The sequence below is a fragment of the Ammospiza nelsoni genome, chromosome 31 (genome assembly GCF_027579445.1).
Source record: "Ammospiza nelsoni isolate bAmmNel1 chromosome 31, bAmmNel1.pri, whole genome shotgun sequence".
Lineage (NCBI taxonomy): Eukaryota > Metazoa > Chordata > Aves > Passeriformes > Passerellidae > Ammospiza > Ammospiza nelsoni.
In genome coordinates, this window is record NC_080663.1 from 2,540,437 (window position 1) to 2,561,123 (window position 20,687).

Genomic DNA, 20,687 nt, shown 5'->3' on the forward strand with positions numbered 1-20,687 from the left:
TCGTCAACAGACTGAAAATGAACTGGGAATGAGCTGGGAAGTAGTTGGAGGGTCTGAGATGGCACAGGGAGGAACTGAGAATGGACTAGGGGGTACTGGGAATATACTGGGAAGCACTTGGGATAGACTGGGTGGGAGTTGATAGGCACTGAGAGAGGTGGGAGAGAGTGTGGGGGTCTGGGAGTGAACTGGGAATGAACTGGGAATAGCGTGGTAATGGTCTTGGAGGGATTGGATGGGAGTGGGAAGACTAAGGTTGGACTGGGAGTAACTGGAAATTGACTGGAAATGGACTGAGAGTGGCGCTGACAGAAATGGGAGTGGGTGAGGGTCCCGTGGACTGAGGATGGTGACCTGGGAATAAACTTGGAATGAGCTGGGAATGAACTGAGTATAAGTGAGAGACACTGAGGAGGCACTGGGAGGGATCTGGGAATGGACTGGGAGGCACTGGGATGGAACTGGGAATGAATTGCACGTCACTGTGATGCCGAGTCCAGCGCGGGGCACTCAGCGCTGCGGGTCTGCCTAGCAACAGACGAGTCATCAGAGAGACGCAATCTGATTGGCTAAGAAGCGTCAGTTGTACGTGTCGCTGAAATGGACGCGCGGGGGGCCCTGGAAGGGACTGGCATGGACTGGGGGGTTCACTGAGGGGGACAACGGGCCCCGGGGATGGGCACAAGGAGGGCTGAGGGCTCTGTGGCGTTTCCCAGGGAAGTTTTGAGGGGCTCTAGGGTCACTGTCAGGGCAGCGCCCGACAGGACACGCTCTGCCCCGCGCTCACCTCGGCGCTCCGTGATGAACGGAGTCATGCCCTCGTAGTTTTGCCGGCAGTACGTGTCCACCGAAGACCGTCTGTACTCCAGTGTGTCAGGGTCACTGTTCCAGCGCACGGCACACCTCTCCCCATAGGGAGTGAACCCCACGTAGTGCCCCACGTCGCTGTGGAAGGTCGCGTACTGCTCCCGGTTGTAGATGTACCCCAGCACGTACCTCACCTTCTCCGTGCCGTTAATGAAGTGACACTCCTGCTTTGCCATTGCCTGAAACACCCCTGAAGGTCCAAGACATAGGTCAGAGGGTGCCAAACCCAGCACCCCACATCAGCACCCTCAGAGCTCCGGGGGCCACCCTGGATGCCCACTCCGCAACGTCTGAGCCCCACGGCCGCCATGGGACGCTCCTGCCCGCGCTGCCGCTTCCCCTTTGCCGCCCTTCCCCCATTTTCCCTTCCACATCCTCTCACCTCCCACCTCCGGCCGCTCCCCAAATCACTTTTGGGGTCCCATTTCCCCATTTTCTCACAAATCCCCCAATCCCCAGCCTCCTCGGGCTCAGTTTTGGGGTCCCCCCCCCTTTGGGGTCCCGCCCTCCCCTTTTCCCCCCTTCCCCACCCTCTCCCACCCCTCCCTCCCCCCACACCTCAGCCCCTCCCGCTTTCCCTTTGGGGGGTCCCCTCCTCCTCCCCCTCCATTCCGGGCTCCCCCCTTCCCCTCTTTTCCCCCTTCTCCCTCCCTGTCCCAGCGCCTCCCGCCCCCCGCTCACCCGAGAGCTCCGCGCCCGCAGCCGGGGGGGCTCCCAGCACCACCAGTGCCGCCAGCAGGGCCCCAGCTGCCGCCCCTCGCCCCATGGCCGGGGCCGGGCAGGGAGCAGCAGCCCCAAAGCAGCCGCGCTGCGCTGGGAGCGCCAGTCCGGAGCAGGGCGGGCTCGGCAGCGCCGCGCGCTCTCATTGGCTGCCGCCGCTTCTGGGCAGCGATCGGCCACGGGCTCTGCCCGGCAACCGATGAGGCAATCTAACGCCTCGAGCTCTCATTGGCTGTGCCGCCCCCTGCCTGCGCTGCCATTGGCTGAGGCTTTTCCGAGACGCTGCAGCCCCGGGCTGGGGGTTTTTTGGGCAGGGGGAACCTTGGGGCGCTGGGGGCCGGGATGGGGTGACGCGGGTTGTGGTAGACCAGCCAATCAGAGCCGCTCATTTTACATTTAACCCCTATTTTTGGGTTTCTGAGCTCGTTCAGGATTTACTGCTCGGATCCCTTGGTCCCGCTGTCCTGGTTTGAAAAGGAAGCGAGTTTTTTTGGGATGCTGTGGTCAAACCAATCAGTGCTCAGATTTGAATATTGGCGCCTGGTGTGGCCCCTGAGGACATGGATTCACCTCTGAGCACACAGGGGCTTAAAAGCAGAGAACTCCCAGGGGAAGCTCTCTTGGTTCAGGTGGGTGAAAGGTTCAGAGCTGCCCTGCCCGGCTGCGGGCTGGGTGTGGGAGGGGAAGCCATGCGGCCGGGTGAGGGGAGCCGGGCCTTGGACAGAGAAGGGAGGTGAAGGCCCCTGCAGGAGGAAGGGTGGTTTATCAGTGCCAAGTATCTCCTTCAATCTGCCATCAGGGACCTGGGCAGGTGAGTTTTGTTTCCAGGGAAATGGGCTGGTGTTGCTCTTCAGGGGCCTGTGTCCCGGAGTGTCCCGCTGGCTGCTGAAATTCCACATTGCGCAGGATGCCTCCCAGATTAAAGCTGGCAGGGTTGGTTTGACAGTGCCAAGTGGCTCCTACAATCTTCCAGGAACCTGGACTGATGAGTTTTGTGTGCAAGGAACAATGGTGGCGTTGGTGTTCGGGTGCCTGTGGTGCTGAGTGCCCGGCCGTCTGCTGGGGTTCTGAAATCCAGGTCGCCCCTGCCCCGTCCCTCACTTCCCCCACTGCCCACCTGTGACTCCCTGCAGCAGCTCGTGGGATCCTGAACGCGGCTCTGGGAGACACACAGACATTGCTGAGGGGCAAAGATTGGGGGGCTGGACGGGTGGAGAGCTGACCCTGAGGGTTGGGGTGCACAGGACACGGGGTACCAGGCAGGGTTAGGGTACACGTGCCACCCTCATGGTGGGACCACCCCAGAGCCCTCCCAGCAGCTGCAGGCAGTTACCCCGATTGGAAGGTAGAGATGAGGTTGGGAGGCCACAGAGTTACGGGTAGGAGTTGAACAGACATTTAGGGGTTTTATTAGGTTTTTTTTCAGGGGTTTTTAAGTATATTTTAGGGGTTTTTTTTGCAGGAGTTTTTTTAGGAATTCTCTGGGAATGTTTAGGAACCTTTAGGGCTTTTTCAGGGCTTTTAAAAACACATTTTAGGGTGTTTTAAGGGATGTCTTACCACTAATTGGAATTGTTAGGGTGTTTTCAGATATTTTGGGGGCTTTTTAAGGACTACTTAAAAGGTTTTAGGGCTTTTTGAAGAGTATTGAGGGTATATGGAGAACTTTTTTTTACGACTAGGTTATTTCTAGGGTTTTTGGGGGAATTTTATAGGCTTTTTTAGGGTCTTACAGGGCATTTTCAAGATTTTAGGGGTATTTTCAGAGCTCTTTAAAAAATCTCTAAGTATTCCCAAAAGGTTCTTTGGGGATTTTTAGAGGTGTTTTAGGGGCTTTTTAAAAGTAGGGTGTTTTTAGTGTATTCTGAGGCTGTCAGGCTGTTTTTGTCGGGTGTTCAGGACACTTTGAAAACTAGGCCTTTTTTAGGGAATTGAGAGGGTTTTTTAGGGTCCTTTCAGGGCATGACAGAGGCTGAGGGGCAGCTTGAGAGGTATTGTGGGGGCTGGAGGGTGGCAGAGGCTGGGAGCTGAAGGAGGAGCAGGGAGAGGGGACAGTGGGTGACACACAGAGATGCTGAGGGTGGCAGGGGCAGATGGAGGGTGACACTGAGAAGCTGGGGGCTGAGGGGCAAAGAGAAGGATTAAGGGTGACACACAGGAGCTGAGGGGCAGCTGAGAGGGGCCTAGAGGGGCACAGGGGGGGCTTGAGGGTGACAAACAGAGCTTGAGGGATTGAGGGAGGGTTTGAGTGGTCAAGGGAGAAGGCTTGAGGGCTGCACAGTGCACTGGAGATCAGGGCTACAGGGAACAGCTTAGGAGGCAAGTTAGGGTACAGGTGCACCAGCCCTCAGCCCAGCCCTCACCTTAGACTAAGCAGCCCCCCTAACAACAGCACAGCCTTTTCCTCAACAGCAGCACAACACAGCAAGCCTGACAGCAAGACCAGAGCGGAACCCACCCGGTGGGGCAGGACAGCAACCCTCACACCAGGACAATGACAGAACTCTCAGAGGACAAGATGCACGGCAAAAAGGTAGGCAAGGCATCTGAGGGTTAGAGAGATAGGTGGGGTGTCACAGACATCTTTTCATAAAAATAATTTCTTTAGGATTTTTCTGCCTTTTGAGAAGCTGTGGCCTAGGCGACAAAGTGTAAACAGTGGTTATCTGACGCTGTGGAATGCAACAGCTGCATCCGTGATTGGTCTCCTGTGGATGTTTGGATTTACTGACCATTCATGGCAGAGCTGCTCTCGCTTTCTGCCGGGGCACAGACCTTTGTTATTCATTCTTTTCTATTCTTAGCTTAGCTAGCCTTCTGAGAACTTTTCCTTCTATTCTTTGTAGTATAGTAATAACAAAATATATATAATAAAATAATAAATCAAGCCTTCTGAACATGAGGTCAACATTCTCGTCTCTCTTTACACCCTGAAGACCCATGTGACCACTGTGACAATTGGTGAACCCTGAGTGAGTGAGGAGGACAAAACCATCAATTGGTGACCCCTCATCTGAAGAGCAAATTACTTGAAGAGACCCCCAGAGGAACAATTGCTGCACTGGGTAAACCCGGAATGTGTGGCATTGATGGTTGCTTCAAAAGTGACCACAGAAGTGGATTCTAGCCAAGAGCTGAAGAACTGAAGATCCTGATTTGGAGTTCACAGCAAGGCTGACCACAAAGAGAACCTTCTGAAAAGCCTCCAGGAAGATGTTCGGAAAGCACAGTAGCGCAATGGAGCTGGCCAGAGCATGCTGGACTCTTTCAAAAGGTACTGTTGGCTTTTCCCTTCCTGAAGATGCAGCCCTTCGTAGTTTGTGGCTGCTGATGTGGAGGGCTTCCCCCATAGAGGAGGAGGTTCAGTTCTCCCCTTCAGAGGAGAAGCTTATTGCCCTCTGTCAAAAATGGGGTGAAGAGGACGGACTTTGCCTGTTGGAGACAGATTTCTATGAGTTTTTTCAATGGGCAAAGCTTTTTGGGTTCTTTATGAATGTGCTCTGTGCCCTTGATGCTTTCGTATGGGAGTGCATGGACTCCATTTTCCAATTCATTTTGGACCGTGGGTTTGGATAGCCCCAGATTTATCCAGCATTTAGGATGTTCTTTCCAGTTTTGAACCGGAGAGCAGCTGTTTTTCCCTGGATTGCCAACTGCAACGGGCTCGTCCCATTTCCTCTGACTCCAGCGGGAGAAGATCCTGTGGAGGGGGATGATCTGTTGCTTCCCAGCCCCCCTGCATCCCGGCAGTGGGGGGGAAGTTTCGCCAGGAGTCGAAGATTTTTTATTGCGTCTTCGGAGCATGGTCAGATGCAGCCATCCCTTCCCCCCCCTTCTCTCTCTCCGGGGGGATGGGAGTGGGCTGCACCGCCCCTTACAGCCCTGCAGGCCCCGCCCCGGCCGGCCTCCTGGGCCCTGCCCCGCTCAGAGATGGGGGCAGCACCGGTCTCCGAGGTCCCGCCTGCCAGGCCTGCAGGGCCTCCTCCTGGACCCGCCCCGCGGCCGCCTCCCCGGGTGGTCCTGCCCGTGGCTTCACCGGCTTCCCCGCCTGCGCCTGAGAGCTCAGAGACACCGCTCCCTGCGGCTGCGTCGCTGTTGGTAGGAGACGCCCTCGGCGACAACAGCGACTCGGCACCGCCCCCCCGGCTGTCCTGCTGCGTCCACCAGCCCCCTCTCCGGCCCCACCGCCTCAAACCGAGCCGGTGCCTGTTCAGGATGATGCTGAAGACGACGCTGAACCCACGGGACCCTCGGAGCAGACCGCAGCTGCTCCTGCACCCAGCGTGGCTTCTCCCCCGAGTTTTTCGGGCTGTCCCGGGGCTGCCCCTGCGGGGGAAGCTGGGACAGGGGAAGAGGGCGCCGGCCTCCCTTTCCGTGGAGGAGGCATGGCCCGACAGCTGGCTGTGGGTGCAGCCCGTCTGCCTGCGTTCAAAATCAGCATTCTTGGCGGGTTGGGAGGTGTTTGGTCAGTTGCTTTCCCTTGGGGGGTGCGAATCTCTCTGCTGCCCCTCTCGTACCCCAGCGGCGAGGGGCAGGTGGGTGCCGGGAGTTCTGCCTTTGGTCCCCAGCCCAGAGGGGGTGGTGCCGTGAGGCAGATGGGAGACACACCTGTTGCATTTGCATTGCAGAGGGCACAGCGGGAAGCGATCATGGCTTGTTTGCTGTGGAGAAAAAACATTCCTAGACACGAGATGAGGGTTCTTGGGGCTTCTTCTATTTCCCTGCTGCTGGCATGCCTTGGTGATTTTGGAGAAAAGAAGCGTTTGGTCACCATTCCATTGGCAGCGTGGGGCCAGGCTGTGGGAAGGCAGAGCCCGCCTGCCATGTTGGGCCTGGGCTGTTGGGCTCAGGTCCCTGGGCCAGGGCCACCTCCCGGCCTCCTGATGGGTTTGGTGGTTTTGCTTCTCCCCATCGGTCTTGGCCCGCCTTTCTGTGGGCCAGATCTGGGGTTCCTGATCCCTCCACATGGGCCAGGGCCCCCCAGGGACTTTCTTTGGCTGCTCTGCTGCTGCTGCTCTTTTTAAACACCCAAAAAAAAGAGTTGAAATAGCTGGCAGCAGCTCTGAAGCATTGAAGGGCCAAAAATTAGCTTCAGCCCAAAGTTATTCAATAAAGGGCTGTGGCAGGACATTCCAGAAGTTGTCTCAAATTGTTTGAAATTGTTTGATGATTGTCAATGGCTTTTGATAACTATTGATGGACTTTTCTGCAGCAAGCCGGTTTCAGGACCAAAAAGGACTTTCAGAGATGGCACAGAGGAACATCTTCAGTTCATGGACTTTTTCCTGAACCTCAGCTGTTTGGGCTTAAACTTTCTTTGCATTGGTTTTGCATTTTCTTATATTGTAAAATTGTTTTGGTGATTTGATAGAATTGTATGTTCTACAGGTGAAGAGATTCCCTGTTCATTCCACACCGGCACTTGAGTGAAGTTTTGATTGGGAACAGATAACCACAATAATTTTCTCTGCACAGCAGAGAAAATTACAAACAATTTTTCTTTTTAATTAAACTAAATTAAAAAGCTGACATGTCACAGACATCTTTTCATTAAAATCCTTTCGTTAGGATTTTTCCTGCTGAAGCTCAGAAGTTTCAGCAACAAATGTAAACAATAGTTATCTGCTGCTGTGGAATGCAACAGGTGGATCCGTGATTGGTCTCTGGTGGATGTTTGGATTTACTGACCACTCACAGCAGAGCTGTTCTCGCTTTCTGCCGGGACACAGCTCCTTTGTTATTCATTCCTTTTCTATTCTTAGCTTAGCTAGCCTCCTGAGAACTCTCTTTCTATTCTTTTTAGTATAGTCATAATGTAATATATATCATAAAATAATAAATCAAGCCTTCTGAACATGAGGTCAACATTCTCGCCTCTCTCTTCATCCTGCAACCCTTGTGACCACTGTCACACAACATTTCTCCCATACAAGCACTGAGCAAAGAAGCTGGGTTCCCAATGTTAGTTACCGCAATTTCTACATCATCCTGTTCCCCCATTATGGATTGGTATTTCAGGAATCTCTGTGGGGAGAGCCAATGTCCCTCCTTTACTTCCAGCACTGCAGACACTGTGTGGGACACCAGCACTGTCATCTTCAGGCCCAGGGTGAACTTGTGTGCTCCCTGGATGTTCATTGCCACTGCCACAACAGCTCTGGGGCATCCTGGCCACCCCTTAGCCGCTGCATCCAGCTGCTTAGAGAGGTAGGGTGTCGCAATACTACACAAAATGAATGACACTCACACCCTGAGATGTCCAAGGCAAAAAAGGCACAATTTTTTCTGGACCTCGATATTTATAAAATTCCAAAAGCATCCATGGATTGGAAGATGAAATTGCCACCTCTCCAACCACACTGGTCAAACCAACAGTCCATCAATTTTCTCCTCCTCCAGATAGGACTGCAAAACAATCATTATTTACATGGAAAGTGTGTAGAAAACTCCATTACAAAAATGTAAACATCAGAAGGCTTAGAAGAACCTTCAAAGAACAGGGTGACATCTCACTCTTTTTCCTTAAAAAAAAAAAAAAAATAAAGAAGGAAAAACGAACAATGTTAAAAGGAAAAATGAACAACATTCGGTGTACACTCATGGAGGAATCATCGGAGTGATCACTCACACCATCTGTATCTGAGTCATCACTCAATGATTCATCCACTTGATGACTTTCAGTTTGGTCACGGTTTCCATTTTGCCCGTGTGCTGGAGTCTGTCTCTGCAGTCGCAGGTCAGGACGTACACACTTCAAAGGTACCCAGCGTACCACAGTATCTGTGGATACACAAGCATACCCACGCCCTGAAGTGATAAAGTCATAGACACCTTCCCACTGTTTGGTGACTAAATTCCACATCTGAACCTTTGCTTGAAGCTGACGTGTCTCATCCAGAGCCTGCAACGAAAGGTGATGATTCAAAATGACAGGATTTTTTGAGTTCTGTGGCACAGTAAGATGATTGATGGTGTACAAAGCTTTTGCCAACTGACTTTGTGGGGTTTTACCCTACATTCCCCATTTTTGTTTCTGAAGAACCCGCTTCAGAGTACCACAAGCATCTTCTACAATAGCCTGACCAGTTGGAGCATGAGGGATACCAAACCTGTGTGACACACCCCACAACTGCAGGAACTGCCACATCTTCTGTGATGCATAAGCAGGACCATTGTCTCCTTTCCACAAATCATACAGAGGAGACAGTTGTGTGTTGGTCAGTCCCAAGTACGGACGTAACCAAGTGATGACACCTACCAGTTTCTGGGTCTTCAGCTTCAGTGTCTTCACCAAATGTACAAATTGCACCTCCTGGTGTTGGATTGTCTATTCCAGAATTTTGACCCCCAAATACTTCCAAGGAGGTTGTTGTTGAACCTTTTCTGGAGCCACCTGCAGCCCATGAGAATACAAAGCATTGAGCAACTGAGGCTTAATCCTCAGCAGCTCGTCCTGGATGCAGCCACTAAAATGTCGTCCATATAATGATACAGACGTGCATCAGAAAACTGCTTGTGAACTCCAGACAAGACACAGGCCACATACCATTGGCATATGGCCGGAGAATTTTGCATTCCTTGGTGCAAAACTTTCCACTGATATCACTGTGTGGGCTCAGCATTGTTAATTGCTGGCACCAAGAAGGCAAATTTTGGTCTGTCATCAGGATGCAAAGAAATTGCAAAAAACAATCCTTCAGATCCACGATGAGGACTGGCCAATTTGTGGGAAGCATGGTAGGCGACGGCATGCCCGTCTGCAATGTTCCCATGCTTTCCATCATGGCATTGACCTTTTGGAGGCCTTGTAACAACTTCCATTTCCCGTATTTTTTCTTGATGCAGAAGACAGGAGTGTTCCAGGGACTGGTAGAAGTCTCCAGATGACCCTGGTCCAACTGCTCCTGGACCAGATTTCTAAGGTGTCCTAGGGTGACGTTATGATGCTTGTGTCCCCATTCATGTGTTCGCTTAAGCCTGGATATCATGTTCTGTGCCTTTAAGACTGGCTCTAAAGACTGAAAGTTTTGTTTGGGTATTCTTATCAGCCTGGCAGGACGCAGAGAGACTGCGGTTCTTGATTTTGCTGCTTTTGCTTTTTGCTTCGCGCTCTCTCTCTCTCTGCTCTCGCTTCTGCTTGCTTTTGCTCCTGCTCATTAACTAGTTTAGCTAAACAGTCCAAATTCCTTCCTGGACTGTTTGTCCTCTCCTCTTTTTCAACCATCTCAAACCTGCTCCGGACTGGGACCTGGGACCTGGGAAGACCGAGAGTTTGCACCTTGTGACTGCAGCAGCTGCCCCAGCGCCGGAGGGACTGAGAACAGAGCGACCACCCCCGAGAGAGACTTGCTGAATTTGTCACCTTTTTCAGAGTGGTGTCATCCAGTATTGTTCATTCTGTGTGCTGGGGGTGCTGTGCCTGTTAAATAAACAGGTTCTTTCCACTTCTCTCTGAGGAATCCTTCCCAAACCGGTTGGGGGGAGGGGCCGTGTGGGTTTGCTTTCTGGAGGGGCCCCCTTTGGAGATTCTCTACAAAATTTGCCCTAAACCAGGACAAAATTTGGCACCCAACACGTGGGGCTCAAGCGAGAGTGGAAAAACCCTGTTTTGACTGCATTTTGGTTGCCATTACTCTGTGTTTGTATAAAGCAGTCAATAGCCATGCTTTTTGAATTCATAATGTCTGTTGGGGTGAAGGCTTGCATGCATTTCTGGTCCCGAGGGTTTTTTGAGATTTTAATAACTCCGTGGTCCCTAGGTTTATTTTCTTACCCAGAAATAGCTCTAGTATTGTCCCTAATATGTAGTTTTTATAGCAGGGGGGCAGTGACCAGAATAGTTATCCTGATGGGCTAGGTGGTAATCATGTGTAAAAAGTTTATAAACATGCTGGGGTCTGCCCCAGGTATGAATGGTTCGTGGCTATGGTTATGCATCCAGTTTATTAGAGGAGGAGCAGGAGGGAATGAGGCTTTTCAGCCTTTGCTTTCCTTCTTCTCCTATGAATCTGTTGCATCACTATTGCAACAGATGTTGAGTTGATGTTGAGTTTCCCCTGAACGTTAAAGAGACCATCTTTCTGGTATTCAATCTGGTAACCTTCCTCTATACAGCCTGCTGCTTCTCTAGGATGAGGGCTGAGATTTCTAGACAGGCTGATGAGTCCCCTGACTCAGGAGTTGACCCCAGTGTGGAAAATCCTAAGTGGTGTGGGAAATGGAAGGATATGGTCCAAATCCTGAAGGAATTCTCTGACCCTATAGTCTGGGATTTTCCCCATGAGCAAATTCAGAACCCAGATGAGGTGGGAAAATATCTGCAAGAGAAGTACCAGGATGAGCCTAAGGAGAGGAAGGTCATTGCAGTGAGCTGGGCCCTGGCTTGTGCTCATCGCTCACTGCTAGATCCTGTCGGGCAGCAGACAGAGGCAGGCGGGCAGGGAGATAAATCAGCAACTATCCCGGTGACTCAGGCTGCAGCCAACAGCCCAGGCTCGAAGCCAGCAGCCAAACCAGATAGTGAGCCTAAGCCAGCAGCTAAACCAGAAAATAAGCCTCAACCAATGGCTGTTGTTGCCACTACTTGAAGTGGGAAATGCATGGACAAGACCAATTGACCAGTGGATGATGAGGATGATGATGATGAAGGAGAAGGAACCTCAATGCCTCCTGACATAAAATCAGGAGTCAAAGCAGCAGGTGCAAGATCAGATGCAAATATTGAGTCCTTTTCCCTGAAGGATCTTCGTGGCTTGCGGAAGGATTACATGTGGGGACGGGGTCTGTTTCTATTGCTGGTATGACAGGATTTTACTTTGGTGGAAGCTGAGGTGAGCCTGACTGGAAATGAATGGAAGAAACACCCTATTGTGACTGGCCTAGAAGCCCCATGCATTTTAGGTATAGACTTCCTCCGAAGTGGGTATTTCAAAGACCCAAAGGGACTCAGATGGGCATTTGGAAGAGCTGCTGTAGAGACAGAGAGTGTCAAGCAGTTGAAGAGCTTGCCTGGACTGTCAGAAAACCCATGTGCAGTAGGACTCCTGAAGGGAGAAGAGCAACAGGTGCCAATTGCCACTTCCATAGTGCATCGACGACAGTATAGAACCACTCGAGATGCTGTGATCCCCATCCAAAAGATGATCCAAGAGCTGGAGAGCCAAGGGGTGGTCAGCAAGACCCACTCACCCTTCAACAGCCCCATTTGGCCTGTGCGAAAATGTGATGGAGAGTGGAGATTGACTGTGGACTACCGTGCATTAAATGAAGTGACTCCACCACTGAACGCTGCCATGCCAGACATATTAGAGCTCCAATATGAGCTGGAGTCCAAGGCAGCAAAGTGCTTTGCCACTATAGACATTGCCAATACATTTTTCTCCATTCCTCTGGCAGCAGAATGCAGGCCTCATTTTGCTTTCACATGGAGGGGAGTGCAGTACACCTGGAACCAACTGCCCCAGGGGTGGAAGCACAGCCCCACCATCTGCCATGGACTGATCCAGGCTGCACTGGAAAGGGGTGCGGCTCCAGAACATCTGCAGTATATTGATGACATCATTGTGTGAGGGGAACACAGCTGCAGAAGTGTTTGAGAAAGGGAAGGAAATCATCCAAATCCTCCTGGGAGCTGGTTTTGCCATGAAAAAGTCAAGGTAAAGGGACCAGCTCGTGAGATTCAGTTCCTGGCAGTGAAGTGGCAAGATGGACTGTAGTAAACCCCATACATTTAGCAAAAGCACCATGGAGAATCTAACAAAAGGAATGCTGACACAGCAGCAAGGAAGCTTCCTGACTCCATGGACATCTGCCCTATAACCTGTCTCTATAACCATGTAAGGCAATGCCATGGTAGCCTTTACCTATCGGTCATTTTATGGTCCCCCTAATCCCTTGCCATTGGTCAAGTTTGGATACTTGCCAAGCCTATAAAAGTAGCATGCTGTACCCTACTAGCTCAGAAGAAGAAGAGCTGAGACCCTTCGCGGACCCCCAAATAAAGCCTTCTCTGTGGAACAGCTTCTGCCTTCTCCTTCTCCTCTCTCCGTCTGCTGCTGCCTCAAGCCCGGGGCTCCATTACCTAGCAAGCAAAGAGCTGAGGTCCTAAGAGCTGCTAATCACTATAGAGCTGAATATCACCAGGCTGGCTAGAAAGGTAGCCCCGCAGCATTGGCCTGAGCTGGCTTTGGGCACCCGGTCCCTCCTCAGGGACTGAGATCCTGAGCACCAAGGCTCTGCTTCATGATAAGGCTGATCAGAGGCCTTATTAATGGACGGCATCAGATTCCTACAGACGTAATCAACAAGATCACAGCAATGTCTCCACCCACCAATAAGAAAGAAACACAAGCATTCCTAGGTGCCACAGGCTTTTGGAGGATGCACATCCCTGAGTACAGTCAGATCGTGAGCCCTCTTTACCTGGTCACCTGCAATAAGAACGAGTTCCACTGGGGCCCTGAGCAGCAACAAGCCTTTGCACAGATCAAGCAGGCGATTGTTCATGCAGTTGCCCTTGGCCCAGTCAGGACAGGACCAGAGGTGAAGAACGTGCTCTACTCTGCAGCCGGGAACCATGGCTTGTCCTGGAGCCTTTGGCAGAAGGTGCCTGGAGAGACTCGGGGTCGACCACTGGGATTTTGGAGTCGAAGCTACAGAGGGTGAGAAGCCAACTACACTCCAACAGAGAAGGAAATCTTGGCTGCCTATGAAGGAGTCCAGGCTGCTTCAGAGGTGATTGGCACGGAAGCACAACTCCTCCTGGCACCCCGACTACCGGTGCTGGGGTGGATGTTCAAAGGAAAGGTTCCACCCCCCACCACACCACTGACGCTACATGGAGTAAACGGATTGCTCTTATCACACAGTGCGCCCGTATTGGAAACCTGAATTGCCCTGGGATTTTGGAGATAATTACAAACTGGCTGCAAGGTGAGAACTTTGGTCTTACAGATAAAGAGCAACGAGAACCAGTGACATGGGCTGAAGAGGCTCCTCCCTATAACCAACGGCCCCCAGAGGAAACGCGCTACGCTCTTTCCACTGACGGTTCTTGTCACATTGCAAGGATGAAGCAGCCGGATGGAGCCCCACACGACAGGTTGCATAGGCTGCTGAAGGAGAAGGTGGATCAAGTCAACTTACAGAACTCAAAGCTGTACAGCTGGCCCTGGACATTGCTAAGGGAGAGAAATGGCCAAAGCTCTACCTCTACACTGATTGATGGTAGCCAATATTCTGTGGGGATGGCTGGAGTGGTGGAAAAAGGCCAACTGGCAGCGTAGTTGTCATGGTTTGATGTTGGCACAATGCCAGTGTCCCCATGAAAATATATGCTCCCTGGTGTCCGCTGTGAGATGTGACCAGGAATAAGCAAAGCAGGCCCCCACTTAGAAATAAAGAAAAGAAACCTTTATTAACTAAACTACAACTCTAAGTAACAAGAAACACACAGGGAAATGAAAACTTTCCAAAAACAAAAACATTTCCTCCCCCCCCACCACCAAATTTCTGATACATCTGTTCCCCAAATCACCAACTCTCGGTCCATCACCACCCTTTAGGTAATGAATTCTCAGTTCATCAAGGGGAGAGGAATCCTTCTTGTGCCATAGGCTTCCCCCGAAAACACCGCTGAAACCTCGTGTGTTTCCACGTCACTCATGGCACCGCCCGGAGAACATCTGCCATCGTGATATCTTCCTTCCATGTCCAGTGCTCTCACCACTGCACATGGACCAGAGCTGCTTCTAGGGTTGTCCTTTTAAGGATGCTTTGTCCCGCTCCAAAAAGGGCACAGTCTCACCTTTGGGACACCTGTGCCCCCCCAATTTCACCCCCTGGGGCCCAGGGGTACCAACACTGAACCCTCTTGGCTCTGAGCCATTGCCTCCCCCTGGATGCAGTCTCTGTGTCACAGGAAACATGGTTCTGTCCATGGCCATACAGGAAAAGTCCAGCTAAGGCCACTCCATCATCTCTTCCCACCTAAGATTCTTCTCTACTCTCCCAACATCTTTCACTTGCCCATACCTTCACACTTGCACATTTCCTTCCTCCATTTCATCTCCTATCTCTCTTCCAGGAAAGGTTAATGTTCTGCAAAGTTTTCCTTGTCCGAAAAAGGGTAAAAAGCTCGGGCTCTGCCCACCCAAAGCTCCCACAGCTGCCGGACCCCTTCTCGCTGCATCCCCGCGCCCTTCTCCACCAGCCGGGCTGTGGTGCCAGCACAGGATATCAAATTTCACGTTGGCACAGGCGCTCTGTCTCTCTCTCTCTCTGTGTCCTGGTGGGGAGGTGTGGCTGCCCGATGCCTCTCGGGACTCTTCCACCCTTCCATCCTCGGGCCAGGCCAACCTCACCCAGCCCCAAACCAGCCAGGAGCTGGGCAGGGAAGGTCCGACCTGCTTCCCTCGCTGGAACCCAAGAGAGCTTCCCACGGGAGTGCTCTGCTTTTTAACACCTGAGTTCTCAGAGGTGTGTCCAATGTTCCCAGTGGCCAAACCAGGTACCAGTATTCAAATGTGAGCACCTATTGGCCTGACCACTTCATATCCCAGAAAACTAACTTCCTCTCAAACCGTGACATCTATATAATCTCAGTCCAGTTTATCCCAGTCTGTAGGAACCCAGTCCATTTGATCCCAATCCATATTTGATCCCAGTCCATATTTGATCCCTGTCCATAGCTTATCCTAGTCCATGTTTGATCCCAGTCCATAAAATCTGTCATATTTGATCCAGGCCATATTTGATCCCAGTCCAAAGCTGTTCCCAGTCCATAGTTGATTTTAGTCCATATTTTATCCCAGTCCACAGCTGATTTTAGTCCATATTTGATCCCAGTCCATTTTTATCCCAATTAATATTTGATCCCAGTCCGTATTTGATCTCAACCCCTATTTGATCCTAGTCCATGTTTGATCCCAGTCCGTATTGCCCGGCACACATTCCAACAGACTGCAATTCCAGCTCCCAGCCAGGAAAAGATGTTCCCGCCCTTGAAGGGAAATGGACCAAAATCCTACAGAGATATTTCCCTGCCAGCCTTCACGATTTCAGCTCCTGGGACTGGGAATTAAAATAATAATTGGGAAATAATAAATAATCACAGGAGGGTCTGTGGGGACATAGGGGTCATCTAAATCAGGGGAGGGGTCAATTAAATCAGGGGATGGTCTTTGGTGGGCACTGGGGCAATAAATCAAGGGAGGGTAATGGGTGGTCCCTGAGGCAATTAAATATAGGGAGGGTCTCTGGTGGTGCCTGGGTCAATTAAATCAGAGCAGGGTCTCTGGTGGTCCGTGGGCCCAGGGAGACACTGAGAGAGAAACGGAGCAGGCAAAGAGAGGCAGGAGAGAAAAGGGACACAAAGACAATGAGCTGAGAAGGCGGCACTCTGCAAACAGAACTGCAACAGACTGAACATGAACGGGAGAGAAATCAGTAAGTCTCAGAGTTTTCTTTGCTGTCAGATACATCCCACACACCCAGCCCCACACAATCTCCATCCCACCACTCTAATTGAGATCCCAGGACGCTAAATCATTTCCCAACCTCATCTCAGCCTGATGGCTGCGGAATCGAGTGAGTTTGGCATGGGACTGAGTTTTTTGAGGTGGGTTTGAGCTCTTTTTGGGGTAAGATTGAGCTGTTTTCACTGCGATTTGAGTGGTTTGGAAGTGATAGATCCATTCCTCTTGGCTTTTGCAGTGCAAAGAGATGGAGAATAGAAAAAAATTAAGGTGAAATTACAAGTAGAAGAAGCCAGGTGTGTTCCCAACATGGATCACAAGGAATGTGGCTCACCTGGGCTGTGCCCAAAGTGCCTCCTCCAGTGGGGGATGGAGCTGGAGCAGCGCACAAAGCTCTGCCCGCACTCGGGGCACTCGCAGGGCTTCCCTTAGTGGTGCCTCCGTTGGTGTTGGGTCAAGTTAGAGCTGCTGGAGAAGCTCTTCCCACACTGGGGACACTCGTAGGGCCTCTCCCCTGTGTGGATGCGCCGGTGGGTGACGAGGGTGGAGTTGCGCTTGAATCCCTTCCCGCAGTCGGGGCAGCGGAAGGGCCTCTCCTCTGTGTGAATCCGATAGTGCTGGAGGAGAATGGAGCTGGTCACAAACCTCTTCCTGCATTTATCACACTCGTAGGGCCTCTCCCCAGTGTGGATGCGCCGGTGGGTGATGAGGTGGGAGTTGTACCTGAATCCCTTCCCGCAGTCGGGGCATTGGAAGGGCCTCTCCTCTCTGTGAATGCGATAGTGCTGGAGGAGATGGGAGCTGGTCTTAAACCACTTCCCACACTTGGAACACTCGTAGGGCCTCTCCCCAGTGTGGGTCCTCTGGTGCGTGACCAGGGTGGAGCTCAGGCTGAAGCACATCCCACACTCGGAGCACTTGTACGGCCTTTCTCCAGCGTGGGTCCTCTGGTCCCCGATCAGGCTGGAGCTCAGGCTGAAGCTCTTCCCACACTCTCCACATTCATAGGGCTTCTCTCCAGTATGGGTGCTCTGGTGCTGGTTCAGGTGAGAGCTCCGGCTGAAACACTTCCCACACTTGGAACACTCATAGGACTTCTCTCCAGTGTGGATCCTCTGGTGGCTGATCAGGTGGGAGTTCCACCTGAAGCTCTTCCCACACTGCCCACACTCATAGGGCCGTTCCCCAGTGTGGGTCCTCTGGTGCACAATCAGGTCGGAGTTCCACCTGAAGCTCTTCCCACACTCCACGCATGTGTGGGGCTTCTCCCCATCATGGAGCTGCTCATGGAGCACCAGCTCCGAGCTCTGGCTCCGTCTCCGGCCGCCTTCCCGGCCCAGGCTGGCTCTTTCCCCCTCAGATCCCCGCCGGCTGCGTTTGCAGCCCCTCCTCATGCGGCATCTCCGGGGCTTTTCCTCCCCGTTGGCTTCCTGCGCCGTGGAGCCGCTCAAAACGGCCTCTTCCACCAGGTTCTGCCGTGGGCATTTGTCCTCCCTGCTCTCCATGCTCAGCTCCTGCTCTGGTGGAGGAAGGACAAGGACAGGATGGGATTTGCCTCCGTGCCACAGGCAAGGGCAAGGAGATCCCCCCAGGCCTGAGCTGCAGCCGGGGCTGTGCTGGGCTGGGAGATGGAGCAGCAGAGAGGGGAAAGGGGCACTGACTTCCTCCTCACCTGCCTCAGTGTCCCGGGGCATCTTCCTCTTCCTCGCAGCCTCCCAGGCCTTGGCAATGGGAAATCCTGGTTTGGGGAAAACAAGGGATGAGCGCATTTGTAGGAGCATTGGGGGGTAGGACGGTTGGGACGGACGGAAACGAGACGTCTCTGCAGCCAGGTCATGGAACTTGTGGTTTATTGCAAAGGGCCTGGGTGCAGGGCCCTGCTGGGAGCTGCAAGGCACAGCTCGGAGCAGGCCCGAGAGAAGAGAGGGGCAGAGAGGATGAGAGGGTAAGAGAGTAAGAGGGGAAGAGCGTAAGAGAGTAAGGTTCCCGTTACAATACAATAAATCTTCTTCTGTGTTGAATATTCTATTTCTCACTAACCAATCTAGTACAAGATACAAATCCTATAGGCTTTACAAACAGCCTATAAAAATCATGACATCACCAAACTGTGTTACATTTTAAACTCTAATGTGGAGAGTATTATTAATAATTGGTTAGCTGAGAAAGGCCATACTGAAATAATTCCGCTGGTTAAGCTGAAGGAGGAAAGTCAGCAGTCAGCAAGCTGAAAGGAGAGGTCAGCAGTGACCTTGCTGCAACATGAGGATAGGGAGTAGAGATTATTCCTGAATATATACTGAGAATATGTAGAAAGTATCAAAAGTAGAACCGTAGGAATGTAGAAGTAGGCGTAGGTGCTGATATGTAACTGACCAATCCTGAGCTCAACTTTTGCAATATGTATGAAGCTCATTATGAACTGTATTTAACCCGCCATACTGATCAATAAAATTAGGCCTGTGATGATCAACTTGATGTCCTGGTCTCCTTCCGTCGACACCCTAACAACTCCTCTTTGGACGCCTTCTATTGAGCTAGTGGGGTCTGCTCTGAACCTTCAATCTGTCTGCAAGCAGAGGGAATTGTTTCATCAAAAGGGGATTACCTTCAGTTGGGCCACACCATTGTTTTCCAGTTGTTCACTAACTGAGGTATCTCAAAGCTTCCTTTCATTTCAATCTTCCTTACGCTTTTTATGTTCACAAAATCTTTTGCCAGACAATCGTATTTATAAGGCTTTCCTGTTTCATCTTCCCCAACACACACTTAGTTTGAAGGTTACTCTGCCCGAGTCCATCTCTACAAGTCACTGGCCATCTGGGCTCCAGAAAAACCTCCCAAACACCCAAGATTCAGCCCTGAAAAAGCCTCCCAGGAGTTCCCTGTCCCTGGTCCCTCCCCTCTGGTGTTCAGGGGTTTCCCCCTGTCCCAGCTGTTGGGGGTCACGCTTGGATTGGGAGTCCCCCTTCTCCTCGGTGCCCGCCCTGCCCAGGCTGCTGGCAGTCCCAGCAATCCCAAAAGCTCCCCCCGCTTCCCTCTCCCCATTTCGGGATGCCGGGGCTGTTTGGGTTCCCAGGCTCCCTTCTCCCCTCATTCTCTGCTCTGGGCTGTGAATGAGATGAGGGCTGGTTGTCCCAGACCTGCCAAGTGAGTGCTGGAGTCTCCCACGCTCCCTTTCCAACTTTCCTCGAGGGAAGCAGCCAGTAAAGAGACACAGCGAGTTATAAGAGGAGTGAGAGAATCCCCCGGGGTAACTGGGACTGGGTCTCAGAGAGGGGCTGGACCCCTCAGAGGAAGGGAGCAGAGGAGTTTCCGAGCCCAATCCACTAGGAAATGGGACAAAAGGGAACCCTAAAAATTCTGCTGGTTTGAGGGATAAGAGAGCCCAAGAGCATCCAGAATTATAATCTGCTGGGTTGAGGAATTAACATTCCAAGAGCATCCACAGTTGAGCAAAATTCTGCTGGATTGAGGATATGCTCAAGAGCATCTGGGGTTGGACAGCACAGCTGGGTTGAGGGATATCCAAGAGCACAGGGACTGGCAAGAAACACCTAAACTTGTAATAGGTGATTTTAAAATGTATTATATGGTAGAGATAATTCATGCGATTAATGTATAAAATGTTGTAAAATCCAAACTATGTCTTTTGACCATCCTGGCCAGGATCAGTGTTTTATTCAAATACATCCAGTTCCTGGACTTGGTTGAGATAAACATCGAGGTTTCTAATGAAAGAATAGAAGCTTCCAGGGCGATCATCGCTGGCTTCCCCGGGTGACCAGGTCCAGCCAAGAGTGATTATCGCCTCCACGTTTATACAGCTACCGCAATGATCCACAGCCCCACCCTGATGCATGTGAATGCTGACTTCCCCAGAGTCTACTGACAACATCAAACACCTGGATTGAGTCTTTGTCCACCTCTGGGTATGTAAAGTCAAGGTTATGCATGTGAAGAGACACAAAGAACATTCGGTCATCTCTGTCTCGAGCAGAATAAACTGTAAAAGAACTCGCTGCGTCAGGCAGCATTTGTGAACAGGGGGAGACTCTGACATTTGGAGCTCAGATCCGTGTTCACCCAGCACCGAACCCGGGCTCGATGCTGACCCTTGGCTGTGGTAGTGTAGATGACCGAACTTCAGTCTTGCAGACAAATTAATAAATCTTTGCTACATTTTCCTATAAGTTTGGCTCTCGATTTGATCATTTATAACAGAAGGTACCTTATTGTTGTCTTGTTGTGTGTGAGAGTGAGTCACACACAAAATCAGCCTCAGCTTCCCGGGTGGGTGGGAAGGGGGGCTGTGGAAAGAGGAGTGTGTGACCCACAAATGAGCCATTGTTCTCCTGGGCGTGTGGGGGCTGTGGCATAAGGTACAGGTGACCTGCAAAGGGGCCATTGTCCCCAGGGCGTGTGAGGGGGCCATGGCTAAAGAGTGTGAGTGACACACAAATCAGCCTCACACGTGAACGGCACCGGAGGCAGCAGAGTCAGGGCCCTTCCAGGAGGCCCAGAGATACTGAGACCCAGAGGCCACCCCAAGGTGAGGGGGGTTCACAGGGACCCGCGATTCTCTGTCAACAGGGATCCACTCTGGGCCCTGAGGGTGGGAAAGAA

At 51.7% G+C, this 20,687-nt stretch overlaps 1 protein-coding gene and 1 pseudogene across 3 annotated transcripts in view; one reads left to right on the forward strand and one right to left on the reverse strand.

Moving 5' to 3' along the window:
• Positions 1 to 20,687, forward strand: part of LOC132085611 (class I histocompatibility antigen, F10 alpha chain-like) — a 777,359-nt gene that overhangs the window by 609,756 nt on the left and 146,916 nt on the right. The window lies entirely within an intron of this gene.
• LOC132085554 (uncharacterized) overlaps positions 1 to 20,687 on the reverse strand; it is a 560,373-nt pseudogene that overhangs the window by 252,085 nt on the left and 287,601 nt on the right.